The sequence below is a fragment of the Heteronotia binoei genome, chromosome 1 (assembly GCF_032191835.1).
Source record: "Heteronotia binoei isolate CCM8104 ecotype False Entrance Well chromosome 1, APGP_CSIRO_Hbin_v1, whole genome shotgun sequence".
In the NCBI taxonomy this organism is placed as follows: Eukaryota; Metazoa; Chordata; class Lepidosauria; order Squamata; family Gekkonidae; genus Heteronotia; species Heteronotia binoei.
Window position 1 is genome coordinate 276,814,186 of NC_083223.1, and position 22,240 is coordinate 276,836,425.

At 47.0% G+C, this 22,240-nt stretch overlaps 1 protein-coding gene and 1 non-coding gene across 2 annotated transcripts in view; both read left to right on the forward strand.

Annotated features, from left to right (window-relative positions):
- Nucleotides 1-6,279: 6,279 nt before the first annotated feature.
- The window catches only part of LOC132584239 (protein S100-A11-like), a 381,641-nt gene continuing 365,680 nt past the window's right edge, over nucleotides 6,280-22,240 (forward strand). The window contains exon 1 of the mRNA XM_060256063.1: nucleotides 6,280-6,283. The gene's annotated coding sequence lies outside the window, so the exon portion shown is untranslated. The remainder of the gene's footprint in view (nucleotides 6,284-22,240) is intronic.
- TRNAP-UGG (transfer RNA proline (anticodon UGG)) lies at nucleotides 20,451-20,522 on the forward strand. Its single transcript has one exon. It is a non-coding gene; the product is annotated as a tRNA-Pro (tRNA).

Genomic DNA, 22,240 nt, shown 5'->3' on the forward strand with positions numbered 1-22,240 from the left:
TGTCAACTGCGGGGTGGCATGATAGAGGTTTACAAGATAATGCATGGGATAGAAAAGGTAGAGAAAGAAGTACTCTATTAGCCACAGTGTGTGTGTATGTATAAAAATTTTTGCCACTGTGTGACGCAGAGTGTTGGACTGGAGGGGCCACTGGCCTGATCCAACATGGCTTCTCTTATGTCCTTATGTGACACAGAGTGTTGGACTGGAGGGGCCACTGGCCTGATCCAGCAGGGCTTCTCTTATGTTCTTATGTGACACAGAGTGTTGGACTGGAGGGGCCACTGGCCTGATCCAACAGGGCTTCTCTTATGTTCTTATGTGACACAGAGTGTTGGACTGGATGGGCCATTGGCCTGATCCAACATGGCTTCTCTTATGTTCTTATGTTCTTATGACTAACTCCATTTTGAGCATTTGCTACTAACCCTGAAACAGAGGCCTTGCATATCAAAGTAGCGACAGAGATGTTACTAACCCCTGCTGGGAATTCTTCTTCATAGTACTAACAAAAGCAACAGCCCTTTGAAGATAGCGTGCCTCAAGGAGAGCCGTGGGAAAAGGAACCACAAGAGATAAGAGGGAGGGAAGGTGTTACATGTATCCTAGAAGTGTGAGAATGTAGTATTGTTTAGAAATCCTTTGATGTACACTGCTTAAAGCATTGCTTTTCCTGCCAACTGGTATCAGACCCAATGCTCCTTTGTTCAGAACCTTGAGATATCAAATAAACATCTTAACATTGTAACAAACGGGAGCTCGTTTACTTTGAACCTCCATCGTCTGACACCTTGGGTCAGTCATAGCTCTTGCAGAGTTAGAACATAAGAACATAAGAGAAGCCATGTTGGATCAGGCCAACGTCCCATCCAGTCCAACACTCTGTGTCACACAGTGGCAAAAAAAAGTTGTTTTTGAAAGGGTAGCTTCTGGGAGAGCTCTCTCACAGAGTGTCTGTTGTGGGCGAGGGGAGGTAAAGGAGACTGTGACCGCTCTGATACTCGGAGATTCAGAGCATAGTTGTTGTTGTTCCGTCGCACAGTCGAATCCGACTCTTTGCAAGCCCATGGGCCAAGTCATGCCAGGCCCTCCTGTCTTCCACCATCCTCCGAAGTCTGCTCAATTTTGTGTTAGTTACATCAGTAACCAGCGGTCATTTTGTAGAAAAATAGGTGGTGGAGCTCATCCAGGGATTGTTTTGCAGCTGCACATACTATTCAATGGACAAGGAGGTGGAACTCTCATAAGGAGGAGGTGGAACTCTCAGAAAGGTTCCAGAGCTGTGCTCCTGTGAGTTCCCACTGAATCTGAGGCCTGTCAGTAACGCTGTCCAGCCATCTCATCTTTTGCCATCCCCTTCTTCTTTTGCCGTCTGTCTTTCCCAGTCAGAGTATAGGGCGGGACATAAAACCTATATCCAATATCCTCTTCTTCTTGTTTTCTGTGACCCCAGAAGGCAGGACCAGAACCAATGGGTTGAAATTAAATCGAAAGAGTTTCCGGCTCAACATGAGGAAGAACTTCCTGACCATTAGAGCGGTTCCTCAGTGGAACAGGCTCTCTCAGGAGGTGGAGGGCTCTCCTTCCTTGGAGGTTTTTAAACAGAGGCTCGATGGCCATCTGACAGCGATGAGGATCCTGTGAATTTAGAGGGAGGTGTTTGTGAGTTTCCTGCATTGTGCAGGGGGTTGGTGTCAGACATTGTAACTTGCCTTTACTTATTCTGTAGTTAAATATGCTTGCGTGACCTGACTAACTCCATTTTGTAGGCTGTTATATTCTCTGCATTGTTACTACCCTGGGAATAAGGATCTGCATCTGGGGCCTTTGAAGATAGCATGCCCCAAGGTAACCAGCAGGGTTCCTTCCCTGAGAAAGAGATAAGGGAGTATGGGAATCGTCAACTGTCTCTTAGAGTGTGAGAATGGTTTTATTGTTTTGCTTTCATGTAATGTACAAAACCACCAGTTTTGGCCTTGGAATGTATCAAACTCAATTTGCTTCTACACCAGACCGCTTGTTCTCAAATAAATGGATTAATTTTGAAACAAAATGATTCCTCTTTATTTGAAGTTCCAACGTCTGACAGTTGGACTACATGACCCTGGAGGTCCCTTCCAACTCTATTCTTCTTCTCTGTATCTCCAAGGGGTCTAGCACGGCTCCACACTTCTATTGTCCTGGACTTCTCTTGAAAGCAACCCTTTCAAGAGAAGCCCAGGACAGTAGAAGTGTGGAGCCGTGCTAGATCCATTGGAGATACAGAGCAGTGCCAGCTGAAATACTTTATCCCTTGGTGAGCTGCCTGGAGAAGAATTGATTCCGAAAGCAGACGGAAGTCTGCTTGCAACCACAGCTGTTTGGGAATTGTAGTCACACCTGTTTGGGAATTACTGGACTTCAGGAAATCCTACGAACAAAGAAAGAACGTTGCACGTCGTCTTTGTAAAATATTTCTAGAATGGATTAGTAAAAACTCTCACAGAGTGTTTAATAGTCATGTGCCTTACTCACTCCCGTGAGCTCTCTGGTTGGTCGTGTTTGGGATCCTTGGTTGGAAGACAGAGATATCTCTTTCTTGATCTTGGTGTTCAGTGAACACTAAGTTTTATGCTCTGAGTTTTTTTTTTTCTGTTATTCCGTTTCATGGTTCAATAAAATAGACTTTAGTTCTAGTTCTTGTCCTCTTCACTTGAACTTAGGTGTGTGCAAGATTCCCCCCCCTAAAAATCTGAAATCATTCCCAATCATAACAATTCACATTCTTTCGTGCTCACATCCACATTCATAATTCACACTCATAATTCATTACAACGCCATGCTAAAGAAAATCAGCCCAGAACAGGGATGGCTAAACTTGCTTCAGGTAAGAGCCACAGAGAATGAACATCAGATGTTTGAGAGCTGGAAGACATGAATGTCAGATGTTTGAAAGAAAGAAAGAAAGAAAGAAAGAAAGAAAGAAAGAAAGAAAGAAAGAAAGAAAGAAAGAAAGAAAGAAAGAAAGAAAGAAAGAAAGAAAGAAAGAAAGAAAGAAAGAAAGAAAGAAAGAAAGAAAGAAAGAAAATAGATGGAAGAGGGGGAGGAAGGAAGTAGAAAGAAGTAGTTTTCTCCCATTCTCACAATACGAGAACTCGTGGGCATTCAATGAAATTGCTGAGCAGTCGGGTTAGAACGGATAAAAGGAAGTCCTTCTTCACCCAAAGGGCCATTAACACGTGGAATTCACTGCCATAGGAGGTGATGGCAACTACATGCATAGACAGCTTCAAGAGGGGATTGGATAAACATACGTAGCAGAGGTCCATCAGTGGCTATTAGCCATAGCGTATTCTTGGAACTCTCTGTCTGGGGCAGTATTCTTGATGCTTGTGTGGCAGGGGGGCACAGTGGGAGGGCTTCTAATGTCCTGGCCCCACTGATGGACCTCCTGATGGCACCCGGGGGTTTTTTTTGGCTAATGTGTGACACAGAGTGTTGGCCTGGATGGGCCACTGGCGTGATCCAACATGGTTTCTCTTATGTTCTTAAGAAAGCAAATTTAACTTTAAACGAATTGTCCAAGTTGCTAGCTGGCTTGGTTTGGAGAAGTGATTTAAAGAAAGAAATGTTTTCTCCAAGCCAGCTGCTTGGAAGGTAGGGGCTTTGAGAGCCCCACAATATATGTCAGGGGTGGCCAACGGTAGCTCTCCAGATGTTTTTGCCTACAACTCCCATCAGCCCCAGACATCGGCCATGCTGGCTGGGGCTGATGGGAGTGGTAGGCGAAAAACATCTGTCGAGCTACCGTTGGCCACCCCTGATATATGTGAAAGAGAGCCACATCTTCCGCAGTCAACTTTTCCTAAACTGAAGATGGGAAGGAACACCTGTTTTAAAATCATTTGATACCCCCATTCCGAAGGGAACAGCCATGGAGACCATTCTTAGGACTAAAACCAACCCAGCTGTCAGCCCAATTGTCAGACAGACACAGCAGAGTTACGAACAGACAAAGGCTGACATTTGTAGCCATCGGAAAGCGACTTACCTAAGTTGCGAAAAAGAGCAAAGGAGTGAGCTGCTCAGGTGATGACTGAAGCAAGGACTTTTCTATGGCTTCCAAATGGCCTGAATCTGACATCTTGGTGCGTCAGACAGTCAAACTGATCATTTGTCCATCAGCACTACTGCAAAAGGTTTCTAACGATTGCCACTTGTGAACATCTGCCCTCCTTTGGGGACCTGTTCTAGCACATGCCTGAGATGTACCTCAGGTTTCTTCCAGCCCTATCCAGGGGGCGGGGGGGGGAGTCCATTCTATAATGTAAAGTTGGGTTAAACAATCTATTATTATCAGGAGGGGTTATATGACTCAATGGTAGCACTGGTTTTGCTCATAAAATTCCCATGTTCCATCTCTTTCAGGTGAAACAGCCCCTCTCTGGCCTGCAGGTAAGAACATAAGAATATAAGAGAAGCCATGTTGGATCAGGCCAATGGCCCATCCAGTCCAACACTCTGTGTCACATAAGAACATAAGAGAAGCCATGTTGGATCAGGCCAGTGGCCCATCCAGTCCAACACTCTGTGTCACATAAGAACATAAGGGAAGCCACGTTGGATCAGGCCAGTGGCCCATCCAGTCCAACACTCTGTGTCACATAAGAGCATAAGGAGAAGCCCTGTTGGATCAGGCCAATGGCCCCTCCAGTCCAACACTCTGTGTCGCATAAGAACATAAGGGAAGCCCTGTTGGATCAGGCCAGTGGCCCATCCAGTCCGACACTCTGGGTCACAGTGACAGACAAGGCCGCACAACTCAAAGATAAGCAAAAATATTACTTTATTGAGCTGACAGGCAGTTTCAGAATAGACTGGTGCAAACAAAACAACAACGTTATAAAATATAACTAACTAATACGACTTACATCACATCATAATCACCAGCCGGTAAGCAGGATGGCTTTTTGCCAAGATAACAGTAATAAAAAAGCGGTTTTGGGAAACGGTATAAATCCCCCTCAGCTGGCTGATGACAAACCAAAAATAGGCATCCCGGAAGAACCAATCAACCCAAGCTGACTCTCCTAGTGCAGCTGAGAGTAACCACTAATTAGAAGAAGATAGAAGATATTGGATTTATATCCCGCCCTCCACTCCAAAGAGTCTCAGAGCGGCTCACAATCTCCTTTACCTTCCTCCCGCACAACAGGCACCCTGTGAGGTGGGTGGGGCTGGAGAGGGCTCTCACAGCAGCTGCCCTTTCAAGGACAACCTCTGCCAGAGCTATGGCTGGCCCAAGGCCATGCCAGCAGGTGCAAGTGGAGGAGTGGGGAATCAAACCCGGTTCTCCCAGATAAGAGTCTGCACACTTAACCACTATACCAAACTGGAGATTAGAACAACTCCTTCCAAGGTCACACGTAACCAAAACACTGCTGGAAGAATAAAAATTGGCAAACAGCCCAGAAACCAAAACCACCAGAATAGATAGATAGATAGATAGATAGATAGATAGATAGATAGATAGATAGATAGATAGATAGATAGATAGATAGATAGATAGATAGAGAGATAGATAGAGAGATAGATAGATAGATAGATAGATAGATTTTTAAAATCCACAATACCCTTTAAAAAAGATCTTCATTACCTACAACTCCCATCAGCCCCAGCCATCAGCCATGCTGGCTGGGCTGATGGGAGTTGTAGGCAAAAAACATCTGAAGAGCTACCGTTGGCCACCCCTGGCCTAAAGCATCGTTGATGTGAGTTCTTGAGGAATACAGGATGATCATGATAGTGATGAATACATCTTTTCGCCAGCATTCAAGTGTGAAAGGCAGACCGGTGTTGTTGATTGAAATATGCAACTGGAGCATGTGCTAAAACAGGTCTTGCGATGAGGGCAGGTGTTCACTAGTGGAAGTCCTTAGAAGCCATTTGTGGACACGTTGATGGACAAATCACCAGTTGGATTGTCTTACACGCCAAGCTGTCATGCTCAGGACAGTCGAAAAGAATATAAATGTCCTCCCTTCCCTTTTCCTCAGAACATCTTACTCCTTGGATCTTGTTGGCAAAGTTGGGTAAGTTGACGTCTGATGGCTACAAATGCCAATCTTTCTGTACTCTTGCTTCTGCTGCCTGCATCCAAAGACTGGGTGGGCATACTCAGAATAGGTTGCTTTCAATCTTCAGAATGTTTTCCATGGCTGCTCCGTCTCTTTGGAAAGGAAGGTCAAAAGAGTTTAAGAGCACCGTTGCTTCCCTTCTTAAGTCTTGGAAAAAGTTCACAGCACAGATTTGTAGAACATCTGGGAGTTTTCTTTTTTCTTTTTTTTTAGGAGTAGCATGAGGCATTACTGACTTATTGTATATGGAACATTATGTTTGGGTACTACTTTGAGGCAGTATGTCAAGTATGTCATGCGGACAAAGGAAACCGAACAGATGTTGTTTGCCTTGACTTCCAGAAAGCTTTTGATAAAGTTCCTCATCAAAGGCTCCTAAGTAAGCTCAAGAGTCATGGGGTAAAAGGACAGGTCCTCTTGTGGATCAAAAACTGCCTAATTAATAGGAAACCAGAGAGTAAGTATAAATGGGCAATTTCCGAAGTGGAGGACGGTAAGCAGTGGGGTGCCACAGGGCTCAGTACTGGGTCCCATGCTCTTTACCTTGTTCATGTAATGATTTGGAGTTGGGAGTGAGCGATGAAGTGGCCAAGTTTGTGGATGACGCTAAATTGTTCAGGGTGATGAGAACCAGAGAGGATTGTGAGGCACTCCAAAGGGATCTGTTGAGGCTGGGCGAGTGGGTGTCAACATGGCAAATGAGCTTCAACGTGGCCAACTCCAAGGTAATGCGAATTGGGGCCAAAAATCCCAGCTATAAATACCAGTTGATGGGGTGTGAACTGGAGGAAATCGACCAAGAGAGAGATCTTGGGGTCATGGTAGAGAACTCACTGAAAATGTCAAGATGGTGTGCAACTGCAATTAAAAAAAAAGGCCAGCGCTATGCTGGGAATTATTGGGAAGGGAATTGAAAACAAATCAGCCGGTATCGTAATGCCCCTGTATAAATCGATGGTGCGGCCTCATTTGGAGTACTGTGTACAATTCTGGTCACCGCACCTCCCAAAAGTTATTGTAGCATTGGAAAAAGTGCAGTAAAGGGCAACTAGAATGATTCAAGGTTTGGAACACTTTCCCTATGAAGAAAGGTTCAAACGCTTGGGGCTCTTTAGCTTGGAGAAACGTTGACCGAGGGGTGACATGAGAGAGGTTTGCAAGATTATGCATGGGATGGAGAAGGTAGAGAAAGAAGTATGCTAATTTTTTATCTAGTCTTTTTTTCTAGTGTGCATTGTTCCTGACTGATTGTTCCTGGATTTGTTTCCATCAGCAGCAAAAAAGCGCTAGGCTTCATGGACTGAAAACTTCTCAAATGTTGCTTTTACAGGCAAAGCTACCTGCAGTCACGTTGGGATTTTCTTCCTTCTGAATACTTTGCTCTCATAAAAAACAAGACTCTATATCAGGGGTGGCCAACGGTAGCTCTTCAGATGTTTTTTGCCTACAACTCCCATCAGCTGGCTGATGGCTGGGGCTGATGGGAGTTGTAGGCAAAAAAACATCTGGAGAGCTACCGTTGGGCACCCCTGCTCTATTATCTTATTATTTCACTCGCAGTTGCTACATTTTGCTAGTTGCCTTTGGTAACAGGAGTTTGAGCTTCCCCACCCACAGTCCTTTAGGTTTCTTCATACATTAAGTCAGGACTTTTTTTTTGTAGCAGGAACCCCTTTGCATATTAGGCCACAACCCCTGATGTAGCCAATCCTCCAAGAGCTTACATGGCTCTTATTACAGGGCCTACTGTAAGCTCCAGAAAGATTGGCTATGTCAGGGGGTGTGGCCTGATAGGCAAAGAAGTTCCTTCTACAAAAAAAGCCCTGCTAGGGCTTCCAACTCCCCAGTCCGGGCGGGGAATTTCCCGCCTGGGAGGTTCTCAAACCCCCAGCCCACATCGGCTGATGGGGGGAACCTCCCCCCTGTGATGACGTCACCCAGAAGGGAGGTTAAAAACTCTATAGTACTTTTGCACCATAGAGTTTTAACCTCCCAAATGGCTAAAGTGTCTGGGAAACCCATGGAGTTTTCCTGGAAATGCCTAGAGCAGCCCCCGCATGGTCGCCGCCATTTTGATGATTGCCACTTCCGGGCGACGTCATTCATCGCGCATGGGGGGGATGAAGAAGACTTGGCAACCCTAAGCCCTGCATTAAGAACATAAGAGAAGCCATGTTGGATCAGGCCAGGGGTGGAATTCTAGCATATTAGGCCTTTGCATATTAGGCCACACACCCCTGGTGTAGCCAATCCTCCAAGAGCTTACAAGGCTCTTTTTTGTAAGCTCTTGGAGGATTGGCTACATCAGGGGTGTGTGGCCTGATATGCAAAAGAGCTCCTGCTAGAATTCCCACCCCTGGATCAGGTCAACGGCTCATCCAGTCCCACACTCTGTGTCACACAGTGGCCAAGAAACCCAGGTGCCATCAAGAGGTCCATCTGTGGGGCCATTAGTCAAGTGCATAGATTAAAAAAAAAAAACAGCATTTCTCCTAAGCTGACTCCTGCAGGCTGGTCACTCTGTTATTGCGCTGGCAACTAGCTTCTATTGTAAATTAAGAGCTGCCGGCTGCAGCGATTCAGCCGGTTTGTTAATTTATTTTTATTTATTTAGTGGATTTCTATTCCGCCCTCCCCTTCTTTTGGGGCTCATAGAATTGGACCCCCTGGTCCAATCATTTTGAAACTTGGGGGGTATTTCGTGGAGAGGCCCTAGATGCTATACTGAAAATTCAGTGCCTCTACCTCAAAAAACAGCCCCCCCAGAGCCCCAGATACCCATGGATCAATTCTCCATGATTTTCTATGGAAATAAATCTCCATAGGGAATAACAGAGTCCCCAGCAGACATTTCCTTCCCCTCCCCTTGCTTTCTGGCGACCCTGAAGCGGGGGGAGGGTCTCCAAACCGGGGGATCCCCTGCTCCCACCTGGGGATTGGCAACCCTAGATTAAACACAATTATTGGTCCGAATATAATAATTCAGATGGTAAATCATTGCAGGGGAAGGGAGTAGACAGCTGAACCATAAGTGGAAAGAGGAGGACGCCCGCTTGCCTCAACCGAAGGCGCAGCAGAACAGCTCCGTCTTACAGGCCCTCCAGAATGGCAACAGATCCGGTAGTGCCCAGATATCCATGGGGAGCTGATTCCACCTGGCTGGGGCCGGGGCCAAAAAACCCCTGGCCTTGGTTGAGGCAAGATGAACGTCCTTTGGGCCAGGGATGGCCAAAAGATGTCGATTGGCAGATCACAACGGTCTTTGGGGCTCATACGGAGAGAGGCGGTCTTATATGGGGAGAGGCAGTTTTGAAAAGTTTGTTTTCGTAGCTCGGCTTTATGGGTAGATCTCGAAACCGTGGTGGGGTCTGTGACTCCTGAGGCATAGATGGATGCGTTTGTAATCTTTCTATTGCATTCTAGGCTTCATCGTCCGAGGGGGGAAAAAGAAAGATGTCTTGTCACCGACACCAGTGCAAGCAGCCTTGCCTGCCTCCTCCTTGCGTGAGGACGTGCTCCCCGTGTGCACAGCCGTGTGCTGCCCAGTGTGTGGATGCCTGCAACCCGTGTGCTCCCAGGTGTGTGGAGCCCTGCCACCCGTGCCCCCCTCGCCAGTGCGTGGAGGTTTGCCAACCCCAATGTCATCAACCCTGCGTCCCGGCTTGCCCACCGTGTGCTCCTCAGTGTGCAAAAGTGTGCGCTACCACCTGTGTTCCCAAGTGCATATGATGTCGGCAACGCCAGCAAACCGAGAACGGCCAAGGAAAGAACGGATGATGAAAGCTCCGGGTTGTGGGCTGAGCAAATCTCTCTGCCAAATTCTGAAGCGACAAACAAGGAACCATTTCTGCAATGGCTATCTAAAGCCTGCGAATTAACTCCTCTTCAGCTGTATCACTGATTCCGCTTTCCTTCCCTGCTCGATGGCTAGAAACTCCCTTTGTTGAAAGGGCTGGTCATTCCACGACAAAAAAATATTGCTTGTATTGCTCCTGCGATCCACTTTATTCTGCTACCGATCATAACTGTGCTGGAAGAGTTTCAATGTGTACCCAGATTTCCAAGCTGTCTTTCTCTATGGCTATTGCTCATTAAAACTTTCTCTTCATATCATTTCTTTGTGGCGTATTTTTGGGGGAATTGCTGGAATTCTCTGTCTGGGGCAAGTGATGCTGTGTGTTCTTGGTGCTTGGGAGGGACAACAGTGTGAGAACTCGTAGTGTCCTGGCCCCACTGGTGGACCTCCTGATGGCACCTGGGGGTTTTTTGGCCACTGTGTGACACAGAGTGTTGGATTGGATGGGCCACTGGCCTGATCCAACATGGCTTCTCTTAAATTCTTATGTCTGGGTCAGTGATGCTCTGTCTTCTTGGTGCTTGGGGGGGCCACAGTGGGAGGGCTTCTGGAGTCTTGGTCCCAATGATGGACCTCCTGATGGCACCTGGGTTTTTTTGGCCACTGTGTGACACAGAGTGTTGGCCTGGATGGACCACTGGCCTGATCCAACATGGCTTCTCTTGTGTTATGTGACACAGAGTGTTGGCCTGGATGGACCACTGACCTGATCCAACATGTAATGTAATGTAAAATTTTATTTATATCCCGCCCTCCCCCGCCGAAGCAGGCTCAGGGCGGCTTACAACATTTAAAATGAACAATACAATAATAAAACGTTAAAATCACATTAAAACCAATCAGTAATTAAAACATTCCTAAGCTAACAGTGGCGGTAAGTATTATTAATCTAGCCATAAACATTAGTACAATCATTAGTAAACGCCTGTCTGAAGAGGGCGGTCTTGCAGGCCCTGCGGAACTGGTCTAAGTTCCGCAGGGCCCGCACCTCCTCTGGGAGCTGGTTCCAGAGTTGTGGGGCTGCGGCGGAAAAAGCCCGAGTGTGGGTGCTTTGCAGTTTTACTTCTTTTGGCCCAGGGATATTCAGTCTGTTTTTGCCTACTGACCTCAGTGCTCTCTGGGGCTCATATAGGGAGAGACGGTCCCTCAGGTAGGTCGGTCCTTGGCCATATAGGGCTTTAAAGGTTATGACCAGCACTTTGTACTGGATCCGGTATACAATCGGCAGCCAGTGCAGTCCGTGCAGCCCCGGCCGTATATGCTCCCATCTTGGAAGACCAAGTAACAGCCTGGCTGCCGCATTCTGCAATAGCTGCAGCTCCCGGGTCCGGTACAGAGGCAGCCCCATGTAGAGAGCGTTACAGTAGTCCAGTCTTGAGGTGACCGTCGCATGGATCACCATTGCTAGGTCCTGCCGCTCTAGGAAAGGGGCCAACTGCCTCGCCCGCCTCAGATGAAAGAAAGCTGACTTGGCAGTGGCTGTTATCTGGGCCTCCATTGATAATGAAGGCTCCAGTAAAACACCCAGGCTCTTTACCCGTTGCGCCGTCTTCAGTGGCGCCCCATCAAAGGCCGGGAGAGATATTTCCTTCCCCAGAGTGCCACGACCCACGTGGAGAACCTCTGTCTTCGCTGGGTTCAACTTCAGCCCGCTCAGTCTGAGCCACGTTGCAACAGCCTGCAAAGCCCGGTCCAGGTTCCCCGGGGCGGAGGCGGGCCGGCCATCCATTAGTAGATAGAGCTGGGTGTCATCTGCATATTGATGGCAACCCAGCCCATATCTCTGGGCAATCTGGGCGAGGGGGCGTATATAGATGTTAAATAACATCGGGGAGAGAACTGCTCCCTGGGGCACCCCACAGTCTAGTGTGAGCCTCTGGAATCGCTCACCCCCAATCGCCACCCTCTGTCCCCGACCCATGAGGAAGGAGGAAAGCCATTGTAGGGCCAGCCCCTCTAACCCTATGTCGGCGAGGCGGTGAATCAGCAACCGATGGTCGACTGAATCGAATGCAGCCGACAGATCTAATAACATCAGTATTGCCGCACCGCCTCGGTCCAGTTGCCGTTGGAGGTCATCCACCAAGGCGACCAGGACCGTCTCCAGGACATGGCTTCTCTTATGTTCTTGTGTCTGGGGCAGGGATGCTCTGTGTTCTTGGTGCTTGGGAGGGACAACAGTGTGAGGACTCCTAGTGTCCTGGCCCCACTGGTGGACCTCCTGATGGCACCTGGCCACTGTGTGACACAGAGTGTTGGACTGAATGGGCCATTGGCCTGGTCCAGCATCACTTCTCCTATGTTCTTATTATTTAGTGTTGTGTGAATGCACCCACAAACAACAGAGCCAACCCAGTGAACTATATATGCTTTGGCTGAGTAGAGCACATCCCCCTGAGTTGGCGGCAATCCCTCCTATTGGTTTCTCCAGGATCTTTCATTTGCATTTCATGGAAGAAATGCCTTGCATCCTGATTGGCCAGTTCTAGGAGAACAGCCCATTGGAATGTAGGCATCAGGACCCTGGAGGGTAAGCGAAGTAGGCTTCAAGCTTGAGCCTGAACAGATCAAACCATGCCAAATACATAACAGGCGGGATGTAAAAAGTTTTCAAGGCAAGAGATGTTCAGAGGTGGTTTGCCATTGCTTGCCTTCTAGTCCTGGCCCCGGGGTTCCTTGGGGGTCTCTCACCCAAATGCGAACCAGAGCCAACCCTATTTAGCTTCCAAGATCTGATGAACATAAGAACATAAGAGAAGCCATGTTGGATCAGGCCAATGGCCCCTCCAGTCCAACACTCTGTGTCACATAAGAACAGAAGAGAAGCCATGTTGGATCAAGCCAATGGCCCCTCCAATCCAACACTCTGTGTCACATAAGAACAGAATAGAAGCCATGTTGGATCAGGCCAATGGCCCATCCAGTCCAACACTCTGTGTCACATAAGAACATAAGAGAAGCCATGTTGGATCAGGCCAGTGGCCCATCCAGTCCAACACACTGTGTCACATAAGAACATAAGAGAAGCCATGTTGAATCAGGCCAATGGCCCATCCAGTCCAACACTCTGTGTTACGGAAGAACATAAGAGAAGCCATGTTGGATCAGGCCAATGGCCCTCCAGTCCAACACTCTGTGTCATATAAGAACATAAGAGAAGCCATGTTGGATCACACCAATGGCCCATTCAGTCCAACACTCTGTGTCATATAAGAACATAAAAGAAGCCATGTTGGATCAGGCCAATGGCCCATCCAGTCCAACACTCTATGTCACATAAGAGGAGCCATGTTGGATCAGGCCAATGGCCCATCCAGTCCAACACTCTGTGTCACACAGTGGCCAAAAAACCAGGCACCATCAGGAGGTCCATTGGTAGAACCAGGACACTAGAAGCCCTCCCACTGTCCACCCCCACCCCCGTCACTAAGAATACTGAGCATCACTATCCCAGACAGTTCCAACAATATGCTGTGGCTAATAGCCACTGATGGACCTCTACTCCAGATGTTGATCCAATCCCCTCTTGAAGCTGGCAAAGGAGCTGTTCCACTTGGCAGCCAAGGACAGGACCCAAAGCAATGGGCTCAAATTACAAGCAGAAAGTACCGGCTGGATATTAGGAGAAAAATTTTTACAGAGTAGTACAGAGGTGGAACCAGTTGCCTGGGAAGGTGTTGAGCTCCCTTTCATTGGCAGTCTTCAGAACGCGGCTGGATGATTATTTGTAGGAGGTGCTTTAGGCTGATCCTGCAAGGAGCAGGGGGTTGGACTAGATCAGGGATGTCGAACTCATTTGTCATGAGATCCGGATCTGATATAAATGAGACCTTGTTGGGCCAGGCCATGTTCATCCAATCCCCTCTTGAAGCTGGCTATGCTGACGAGATGGGCCATCCAAACCAGGACTATCTACTGATTCCTAAGTGCCAGTCTAGCAGCCTAGCGGGAGAACTCTGGCAGGCTGCAGCATTAAAAAGTCCCAAACCCTAGTCTGCATTTTCCTACGCTTACAGTGACTGACTGACAATTCCTGATCATTCTACTGTAAACTCTGCATTTGCCATCTTCCCTTGTTGTGGGCTGCTGGTGTCCCTTCACAAACCAAAGTGAAAGCGTCTTTCTTTGCAAATGCCCTAGAGAGCCAGTTTGGTGTAGTGGTTAAGTGTGCGGATTCCTATCTGGGAGAACCGGGTTTAATTCCCCACTCCTCCACTTGCACCTGCTGGAATGGCATTGGGTCAGCCATAGCTCTGGCAGAGGTTGTCCTTGAAAGGGACATCCATCTCAGTGCTATAAGACCTGCTGGACCTGGACAATAGGCCGTGTCTCTATTTTAGTCTCTATTGTCACTCTGTAGTTTTAGATGTTATATATTTTAAATTGGTCTTTTATTATTTTTCACTATTGATTGTTTTATGATGGAACGCACCCTGTGCCTGTTCTATGGGAAAGGGTGGGCTAAAAATTGAAATGGATAGATGATAGATAGATAGATAGATAGATAGATAGATAGATAGATAGATAGATAGATAGATAGATAGATAGATAGATAGATAGATAGATAGATAGATATAAAAAAAAATTGGCCACTGTGTGACACAGAGTGTTGGATGGGCTAGTGGCCTGATCCAACATGGCTTCTTTTATGTTCTTATGTGACACAGAGTGTTGGACTGGAGGGGCCACTGGCCTGATCCAACAGGGCTTCTCTTATGTTCTTATGTGACATAGAGCGTTGGAGTGGAGGGGCAGTGGCCTGATCCAACATGGCTTCTCTTATGTTCTTATGTGACACAGAGTGTAGGACTGGAGGGGCCAATGGCCTGATCCAACATGGCTTCTCTTATGTTCTTATGTTCAGATGGCCAGCAAATAGATGACCTAAAAGCGATTCAGGGGGAAACTACCGGGAAGAACCAGGTAGCTTTTTAATCCAGAGAGGAGGTGTCTGGAGACAGAGTTAGAACGGGTGCGGCTCTTGTGATCATGCACATTTAATCTGAATGGGAGGCAGGGCTAGGTTGGGCCAACTCTCTTATGTGAAAGCACCCATCCTCTGGGTAAAGCATTCTCCAAGCTGCTAATACTATATAAGTAACAAAGAATAACAATGGCCTTGTAGTTTCTGAGATGCTGTATTTGTTCCTTTTGAATTGCAATCTTATATCCCACCAAGACTGAGGGATCAAAAGGAAAGAAAAGTATTTAATCTATCAGGGTGAGATTCCCAATATTATCAATAAATTCTGTCTTTACGAAATACCTTCTTTTTTCTCTTTTGTTGACTCTTTATGGAACCTCCCCTTCCTTCTTTCTCTTTTTCTTGCTTTCTTTCTTCTCTTTTTTCTCGATCTTTTTTTGGGGAGGAAAGTATTTAATCTATCAGGGTGAGATTCCCAATATTATCAATAAATTCTGCCTTTATGAAATACCTGCTTTTTTCCCTTTTGTTGACTCTTTATGGAACCTCCCCTTCCTCCTTTCTCTTTTTCTTGCTTTCTTTCTTTTCTCTCTATCCTTTTTTTGGAAAGAGGAGGAAGAAGAAGAAGCTAATGTACCTTCCATTTGTTATATTGAATTGACCATACCTGATAGCATTATCATTAATGCTATTATTATTTTACTTATCGTACTAATCTATTAAGGCGTCATCTTTTACTTTGTAGTACGCAATTATTTTGTCGTATATAACTATGAGCCTTGTAATGAATCATAATCGAAATTGTTGATGGGAAAAGGAAAGAAACGATGCACCACAAAAAAAAGCGATATGAAGTGAATTTTTTTTTAATGATGAGCAGACATAGTGCAAGACGTTTGGAAAACCGGGTACAAACTGAAACTGTGCTGGGTACAGTCATGATTGGTAACATAACAAAGTGGATCTCAGGGCCAAGTCTAATAACATGTCTTAAGGTGAAAGGACCTCTACTGATGTGGTATATCCGCCGGTGTGATCCATCGACATGAGCTGGGATTTTTGAATGTGGCTGTGCTTCAGCAGGTGCGCATAAAATCTCATTTTTCACTTCCATGCATTGCCTTGGTACTGCATTTCTCAATCCAAACGTGTCACACGGTCAACATCATGTTGACTAGAAGGCTCAGACGCTAATATCCCATCCTTCTACCGCCTTTCAGTCCATTGTTGACAGGTATGCTGTTTTCCAAAGCCGCGTCATAATTTTCGTGACGGGACGCCTTTTCCAGATGCCGCACCATACTTTGGATGATGATATAGCGAACCACACCCGCATTCCACATAGAACAGTGGAAGGGAAACGCGCAAACCGAACCCAGGAGAATTGATTGTCAGGTCAACATGCCCCATAATCGACGTGTGTCTTTTGCTGTATAATTACCAAACAAGATTACTGAGCTTTAGAGAAAAGCTGAAAAGCATTCGAATAGACACGTCCCAGCACATTCGAAGGCTATGGTGTAAATATTTGCAAGCAGAATTGAGAAGTTTGCAGTTTACATTTTAAAATACTGTTTCCTCTCCTTCTCCTTAGGTGGCTTGACAAATGGAAATGTCAAGAGCTTTTTGATGCGACCCCTCGTTAAAAAAAGCAAGCCTGTTTCATAGCTTTTTTAAAAACTGCATGAGTTAAGGGCGGACATTTAGAAAACAGAATGAGACCCTAACAACACGTTCTCGGGAGTAACCCTGTGGCTTAAAACGGGAATTAACTTCTGAGTTGGCCTGGTAAGATGAAGATGAAGAAGAAGAAATTGGATTTGTATCCCGCCCTCCATTCCGAAGAGTCTCAGAGGGGCTCACAATCTCTTTTCCCTTCCTCCCCCACAACAGACACCTTGTGATGTGGGTGGGGCTGGAGAGGGCTCTCACAGCAGCTGCCCTTTCAAAGACAACCTCTGCCAGAACTATGGCTGACCAAGGCCATGCTAGCAGGTGCGAGTGGAGGAGCAGCGAATCGAACCCGGTTTTCCCAGATAAGAGCCCGCACACTTAACCACTACACCAAACTGGCTCTCCAGATGTCACCTATTGCACTTCTAGAAAAGAAAGAAAACGTTGCTTTTAGAATGTTGGTGGGGGGTAATTTTGAAATACCAGAAACCCATCATAACCAATGTTCCCCCTAAGGTGAGTTAGTGTGAGCTAGCTCAGTTTGTTAGCCTCCAGCTCACACATTTTTGTCTAAGCTCAGGAAAGATGGCCCCAGAGCAAACTGATATATGCAGTCGCTCACAACTTTAATGTCTGTAGCTCACGAAGTAGAAGTTTTGCTCAAGACTCCACAGCATAGAGGGAGTATTGATCGTAACATGTTAAAATTTTAAAGGCATCCACTTGTCGCTTCCAACCGCGTCACACCTCTTCATTGGGATTGTCAATATTTTTTTTAGAAGAAGAAGAAGATGATGATATTGGATTTATATCCCACCTTCCACTATGAATCTCAGAGTCTCAGAGCAGCTCACAATCTCCTTCACCTTCCTCCCCCACAACAGACAGCCTATGAGACAGGTGGAGCTGAGAGTTCTCTCCCAGGAACTGCCCTTTCAAGGACAGTTCTGTGAGAGCTATGGTTGACTCAAGGCCATTCCAGCAGCTGCAAGGGGAGAAGTGGGGTATCAAACCCGGTTCTCCCAGATAAGAGTCCGCACACTTAACCACTACACCAGACGGGCTCTCAAGAATAACATGGAATTTTACAGGAAAGGGGGTGATTCTTTTCTTCATCTCTTTTGACTCCTGCCCCAGTCCTACCTAGGCATCAGTAGAGGCTACTTCTTTTGAAGATTCCCTTCAGGGTGTACCAGCTCCCCAGGGAGAAGGAGATGTGTCTTGAAATTAAGCACAATTCTTTGTGAATAGAATTCACAGCTATACAAGGGGGGGGGGGAGGGGGGAAGCAAGCAAAAAACCATCACCAAAATGACACTGAAAGGTTATTAAAGGAGACCAGAACTGAAGGAAGCAAAACTGTGTGTATGTGTACAGCCAGGTTTTTTTTTTTTTTTGGTAGCAGGAACTCTTTTGCATATTAGGCTATACCCCCCCCCCGAGGTAGCCAATTCTCCTGGAGCTTACAGGGCTCTTAATACAAGGCCTACTGTAAACTCTTGGAGGATTGGCTGCATCAGGAGGTGTGTGGGCTAATACGCAAAGGAGTTCCTGCTACAAAAATAAAAAAGCCCAGTGTGTGGCATTATTCTGTGTGCTGAGCTGCAGAATAGTGTAATGGCTGCAGAATACATTTTCCTAATCCTCTACCCATCACGACTGCGAGGATATGCTGGGTGGGAAGTATGCAAGCACTGCCAATTAAAATTTCAAAATCTCAGGAATTGCTAAACATGACGACCAAAGTGTCCTGCCAGAAAAGGAACACAGCAACTTTCAAAGCAGGAATGGAAAGCGGCGTCAATTACGCGAAGGAAAGACCTTCCGTTGCGTGACTCTATACGCATCGCAGAATGGTTCATTATCTGCGGTGACGGACATTGTTGCAGAATTTTGCTTCTCTACAGAATACACACAGCCTTGCGCCTTCTTTGTCTGTCCTGTGCGCAGCCATTCGTGGTTCGCCGGCGATGTCTTTGTTGTTGAAATTATTTGCACTTGGGAACACAGGGCTCCACGCAGGTGGTACTGCACTTTTTCACACATGGAGGAGCACACGGATTGCAGGCTTGCCCACACTTGGGAGGGCATGGATTGCAGGGCTCCACGCATTTGGGAGCGCATGGGTTGCAGGCTTGCACGCACTTGGGAGCACATGGGTTGCAGGACTTCACACACTTGGGAGCGCATGGGTTGCAGGGCACTGCACACTTAGGAGCACACGGACTGCAGGGCTGCACGCACTGGGGAGCACATGGGCTGCAGGGCTGCACACACTTGGGAGCGCATGGGTTGCAGGGCACTGCGCACTTAGGTGCACACGGACTGCAGGGTTGCACGCACTGGGGAGCACACGGGCAGCAGGGATCCACACATTTGGGGGAGCATGTCTTCACACATGGAGAGCACGTCTTCACACATGGAGAGCAAGTCTTCACACAAGGAGGAGGCAGGCAAGGCTGCTTGCATTGCTGTTGGTAGAAAGACATCTTTCTTTTTCCTGATTGGTGAAGTCTGGAATGCAACAGAAAGATTCATCATGTTTTTGCGTCCCAGGGACCACAAACCCCACCACAGTTTTGAGATCCATCAATAAAGCATTTCCTTCCCCCCCCCCAATTTAATATTTAGTTTTATTAGTTATTAGCTATTTACAATGCAAAAAGAAAAACATTGAAGAAAAGGTTAATGAGGCAAATTTTCGTATAACCAGCATAATTTCACTTTTCGACATCAAAATGTACCGAGGGAAGATGTGAGCAAATGTCATGTTTAACATTCATCTGTGAATTTACATTTTTTTATCTCCGATACACATGTTCACGGAGAGCCAGTTTGGTGTAGTGGTTAAGTGTCCGGACTCTTATCCGAGAGAACCATGTTTGATTCCCCACTTCTCCACTTGCAGCTGCTAGCATGGCCTTGGGTCAGCCATAACTCTGGCAGAGGTGAAGGCATTTAAAGTTATTTTCTTTCCACTTCTCCCTCCCCCTATCCCATCTATTTGCCTGCCTGTATGTCTATCTATGCCTCCCTCCCTCCCTCCCTTCCTCCCTTCCTCCCTTCCTCCCTTCCTTCCTTCCTTCCTTCCTTCCTTCCTTCCTTCCTTCCTTCCTTCCTCCCTCCCTCCCTCCCTCCCTTCCTTCCTTCCCTCCCTCCTTTCCTTCCCTCCCTCCCTCCCTCCCTTCCTTCCTTCCTTTCTCTCTCCCTCCCTCCCTCTCTCCCTTCCTTCCTTCCTTCCTTCCTTCCTTCTTTCCTTCCTTCCTCTCTCCCTCCCTCCCTTCCTTCCTTCCTTCCTTCCTCCCTCCCTCCCTTCCTTCCTTTCCTCCTTCCTTCCTTCCTTCCTTCCTTCCTTCCTTCCTTCCTTCCTTCCTTCCCTTCTTCCCTCCCTCCCTTCCTTCCTCCCTCCCTCCCTCCCTCCCTTCCTTCCTTCCTTCCTTCCTTCCTTCCTTCCTTCCTTCCTTCCTTCCTTCCTTCCTTCCTCTCTCCCTCCCTCCCTCTCTCCCTTCCTTCCTCTCTCCCTCTCTCCCTCCCTCCCTCCCTTCCTTCCTTTCTTGTGGCTCTCAAGCACCTGGCATTATTCTATATGGTTCTTATGGTAAGCAAGTTTGCCCTAGTTTATTTTTATGGTTTACCTCAAATTGGTCTCTGCTGCAGTGGCATACAGATTTTCTAGATTCCTAATGAAGTTCCTTTAATTCTTGGCCATCTTACTTGTCTATCAAGGCCAGTCTTGCCTCATCTGACTATCAGGGGCTCCCCAGAATCCCAAATAGAGGTCTTTCACATTTATTACTATCTAATCTATATTTTTTAAAAACAAAAAAACAAAAAACACCAGGGATTGAATCTGGGACCTTCTGCATGTGAGGCGGAAACAGGGGTTGTGGCTCAGTGGTAAAGCGTCTTCTTTGGATGTAGAAGGTCCCAGGTTCAACCCCTGGCATCTCCAGTTGGGGAAGGACGGTGCCTCAGTGGTAAAGCATCTGCTTGGTAAGCAGAAGGTCCCAGGTTCAATCCCTGGCATATCCAACTAAAAAAGGGTCCAGGCAAGTAGGTGTGAAAAACCTCCGCTTGAGACCCTGGAGAGCCGCTGCCAGTCTGAGTAGACAAGACTGTCTTTGATGGACTGAGGGTCTGATTCAGTAGAAGGCAGCTTCAGATGTTCGGTTGAAATGATCTGACAGTAGGTGATGTGAAGACCCCTGCCTTATACCCTGGAGAGCCGCTGCCAGTTTGGGTAGACAATACTGACTTTGACAGACCCAACTGTCTGATTCAGTAATAAGGTAGCTTCATGCATTCATCTTTTGGTGAACTTTCAAAGAGAAAAAAAGCTATATTAGCTGATATTGGCATTTGTAGCGGTGGCCAGCGGTCACCAGTTTAAGCAAATGAAATGTTTATTTACTCATTTATTTGCTATTTTCCCGTACTCCCCTAAAGTAGTTCCCAAACATAACATTTCACATGCAATTCATCAGAAACACAACTTGCCAAAACTCAAGAAAAAAAATACATCCCCTTTTTAAAAAGACCCCCGGAAGTTCTTCTCAAAATCTCTGCTCGGAACTTTTCCTTAAACTTAACAAAGAAAGGAGATGCTTTCTTGGAATCATTCGACGCACACCAAAAAACATTCTCAAGAGGAAAACCAACCCCGTCTGCTAACCCAGCTTCCAGATTGACACAACAGGCTTCATAATGGACCAAGGTTGGCTATTGAAGCCGTCAGAAATTGACTTACCTGACTCTCCAAGAAGATCGAAGGAGTTAGATGTTCTGGAAAGGAGAGAAGTCTGGACTTTTATATGCTTCCTGCGTTTCCTGCAACATGACTGCTTGGTGTGTAAGACACTCAAAGCTGATGACTTATCCCTCAACACTGCCACCAATGGCTTCGAAGGATTGCCACTTGGAAACCTCTGCCCTCATTTGGGGACCTGTTTTTAGCACATCCTCTGAACGTCTCTGTAGGTTTAAACGATCTATAATGATCAGGAGGGGCGGTGAGTCAGCGGCAGGTCACCGACTTCGCATGTCAGAGTTTCCGTATTCCATCGCTGACATCTTCAGGTGAAAGGAACGGTGGGCAGGAGAACTTCCTCAGCCAGAGACCCCAGAGAATTGAGGGCAGGCAGGCACGTTCCAGCTGGATATTTGTGGGGGGGTGGGTGTGGAACTACAGTCAGGGTAGTTCACAGGTGGAACCGGCTGCCTAGGAAGCCTGGTGAGCTCCCCTTCGTTGGCAGTCTTCAAAACGCAACGGGATGATTATTTATCGGAGATGCTTTAGGCTGATCCTGCATGGAGCACGGGGGGGAATAGGTGGTCTGTATGGCCCCTTCCGACTCTAGGATTCTATGATTCTAGGTCAGGGGTGGGGAACAGTGGCTCTCCGGAGGTTTTTGGCCTACAACTCCCATCAGCCCCAGCCATTGGCCATGCTGGCTGGGGCTGATGGGAGTTGTACGCAAAAAACATCCGGAGAGCTACTGTTCCCCACCCCTGTTCTAGGCAGTGGTGAGCTAGGTGGACCAAGGATTCCAAGGTCTTTAAAAGGTGCTTTCAGTTATGTTTCTAGAAGTGGCCTTTAATAAGAGAGCCAGTTTTGGTGTAGTGGTTAGGTGCGCGGACTCCTATCTGGGAGAACCGGGTTTGATTCCCCAC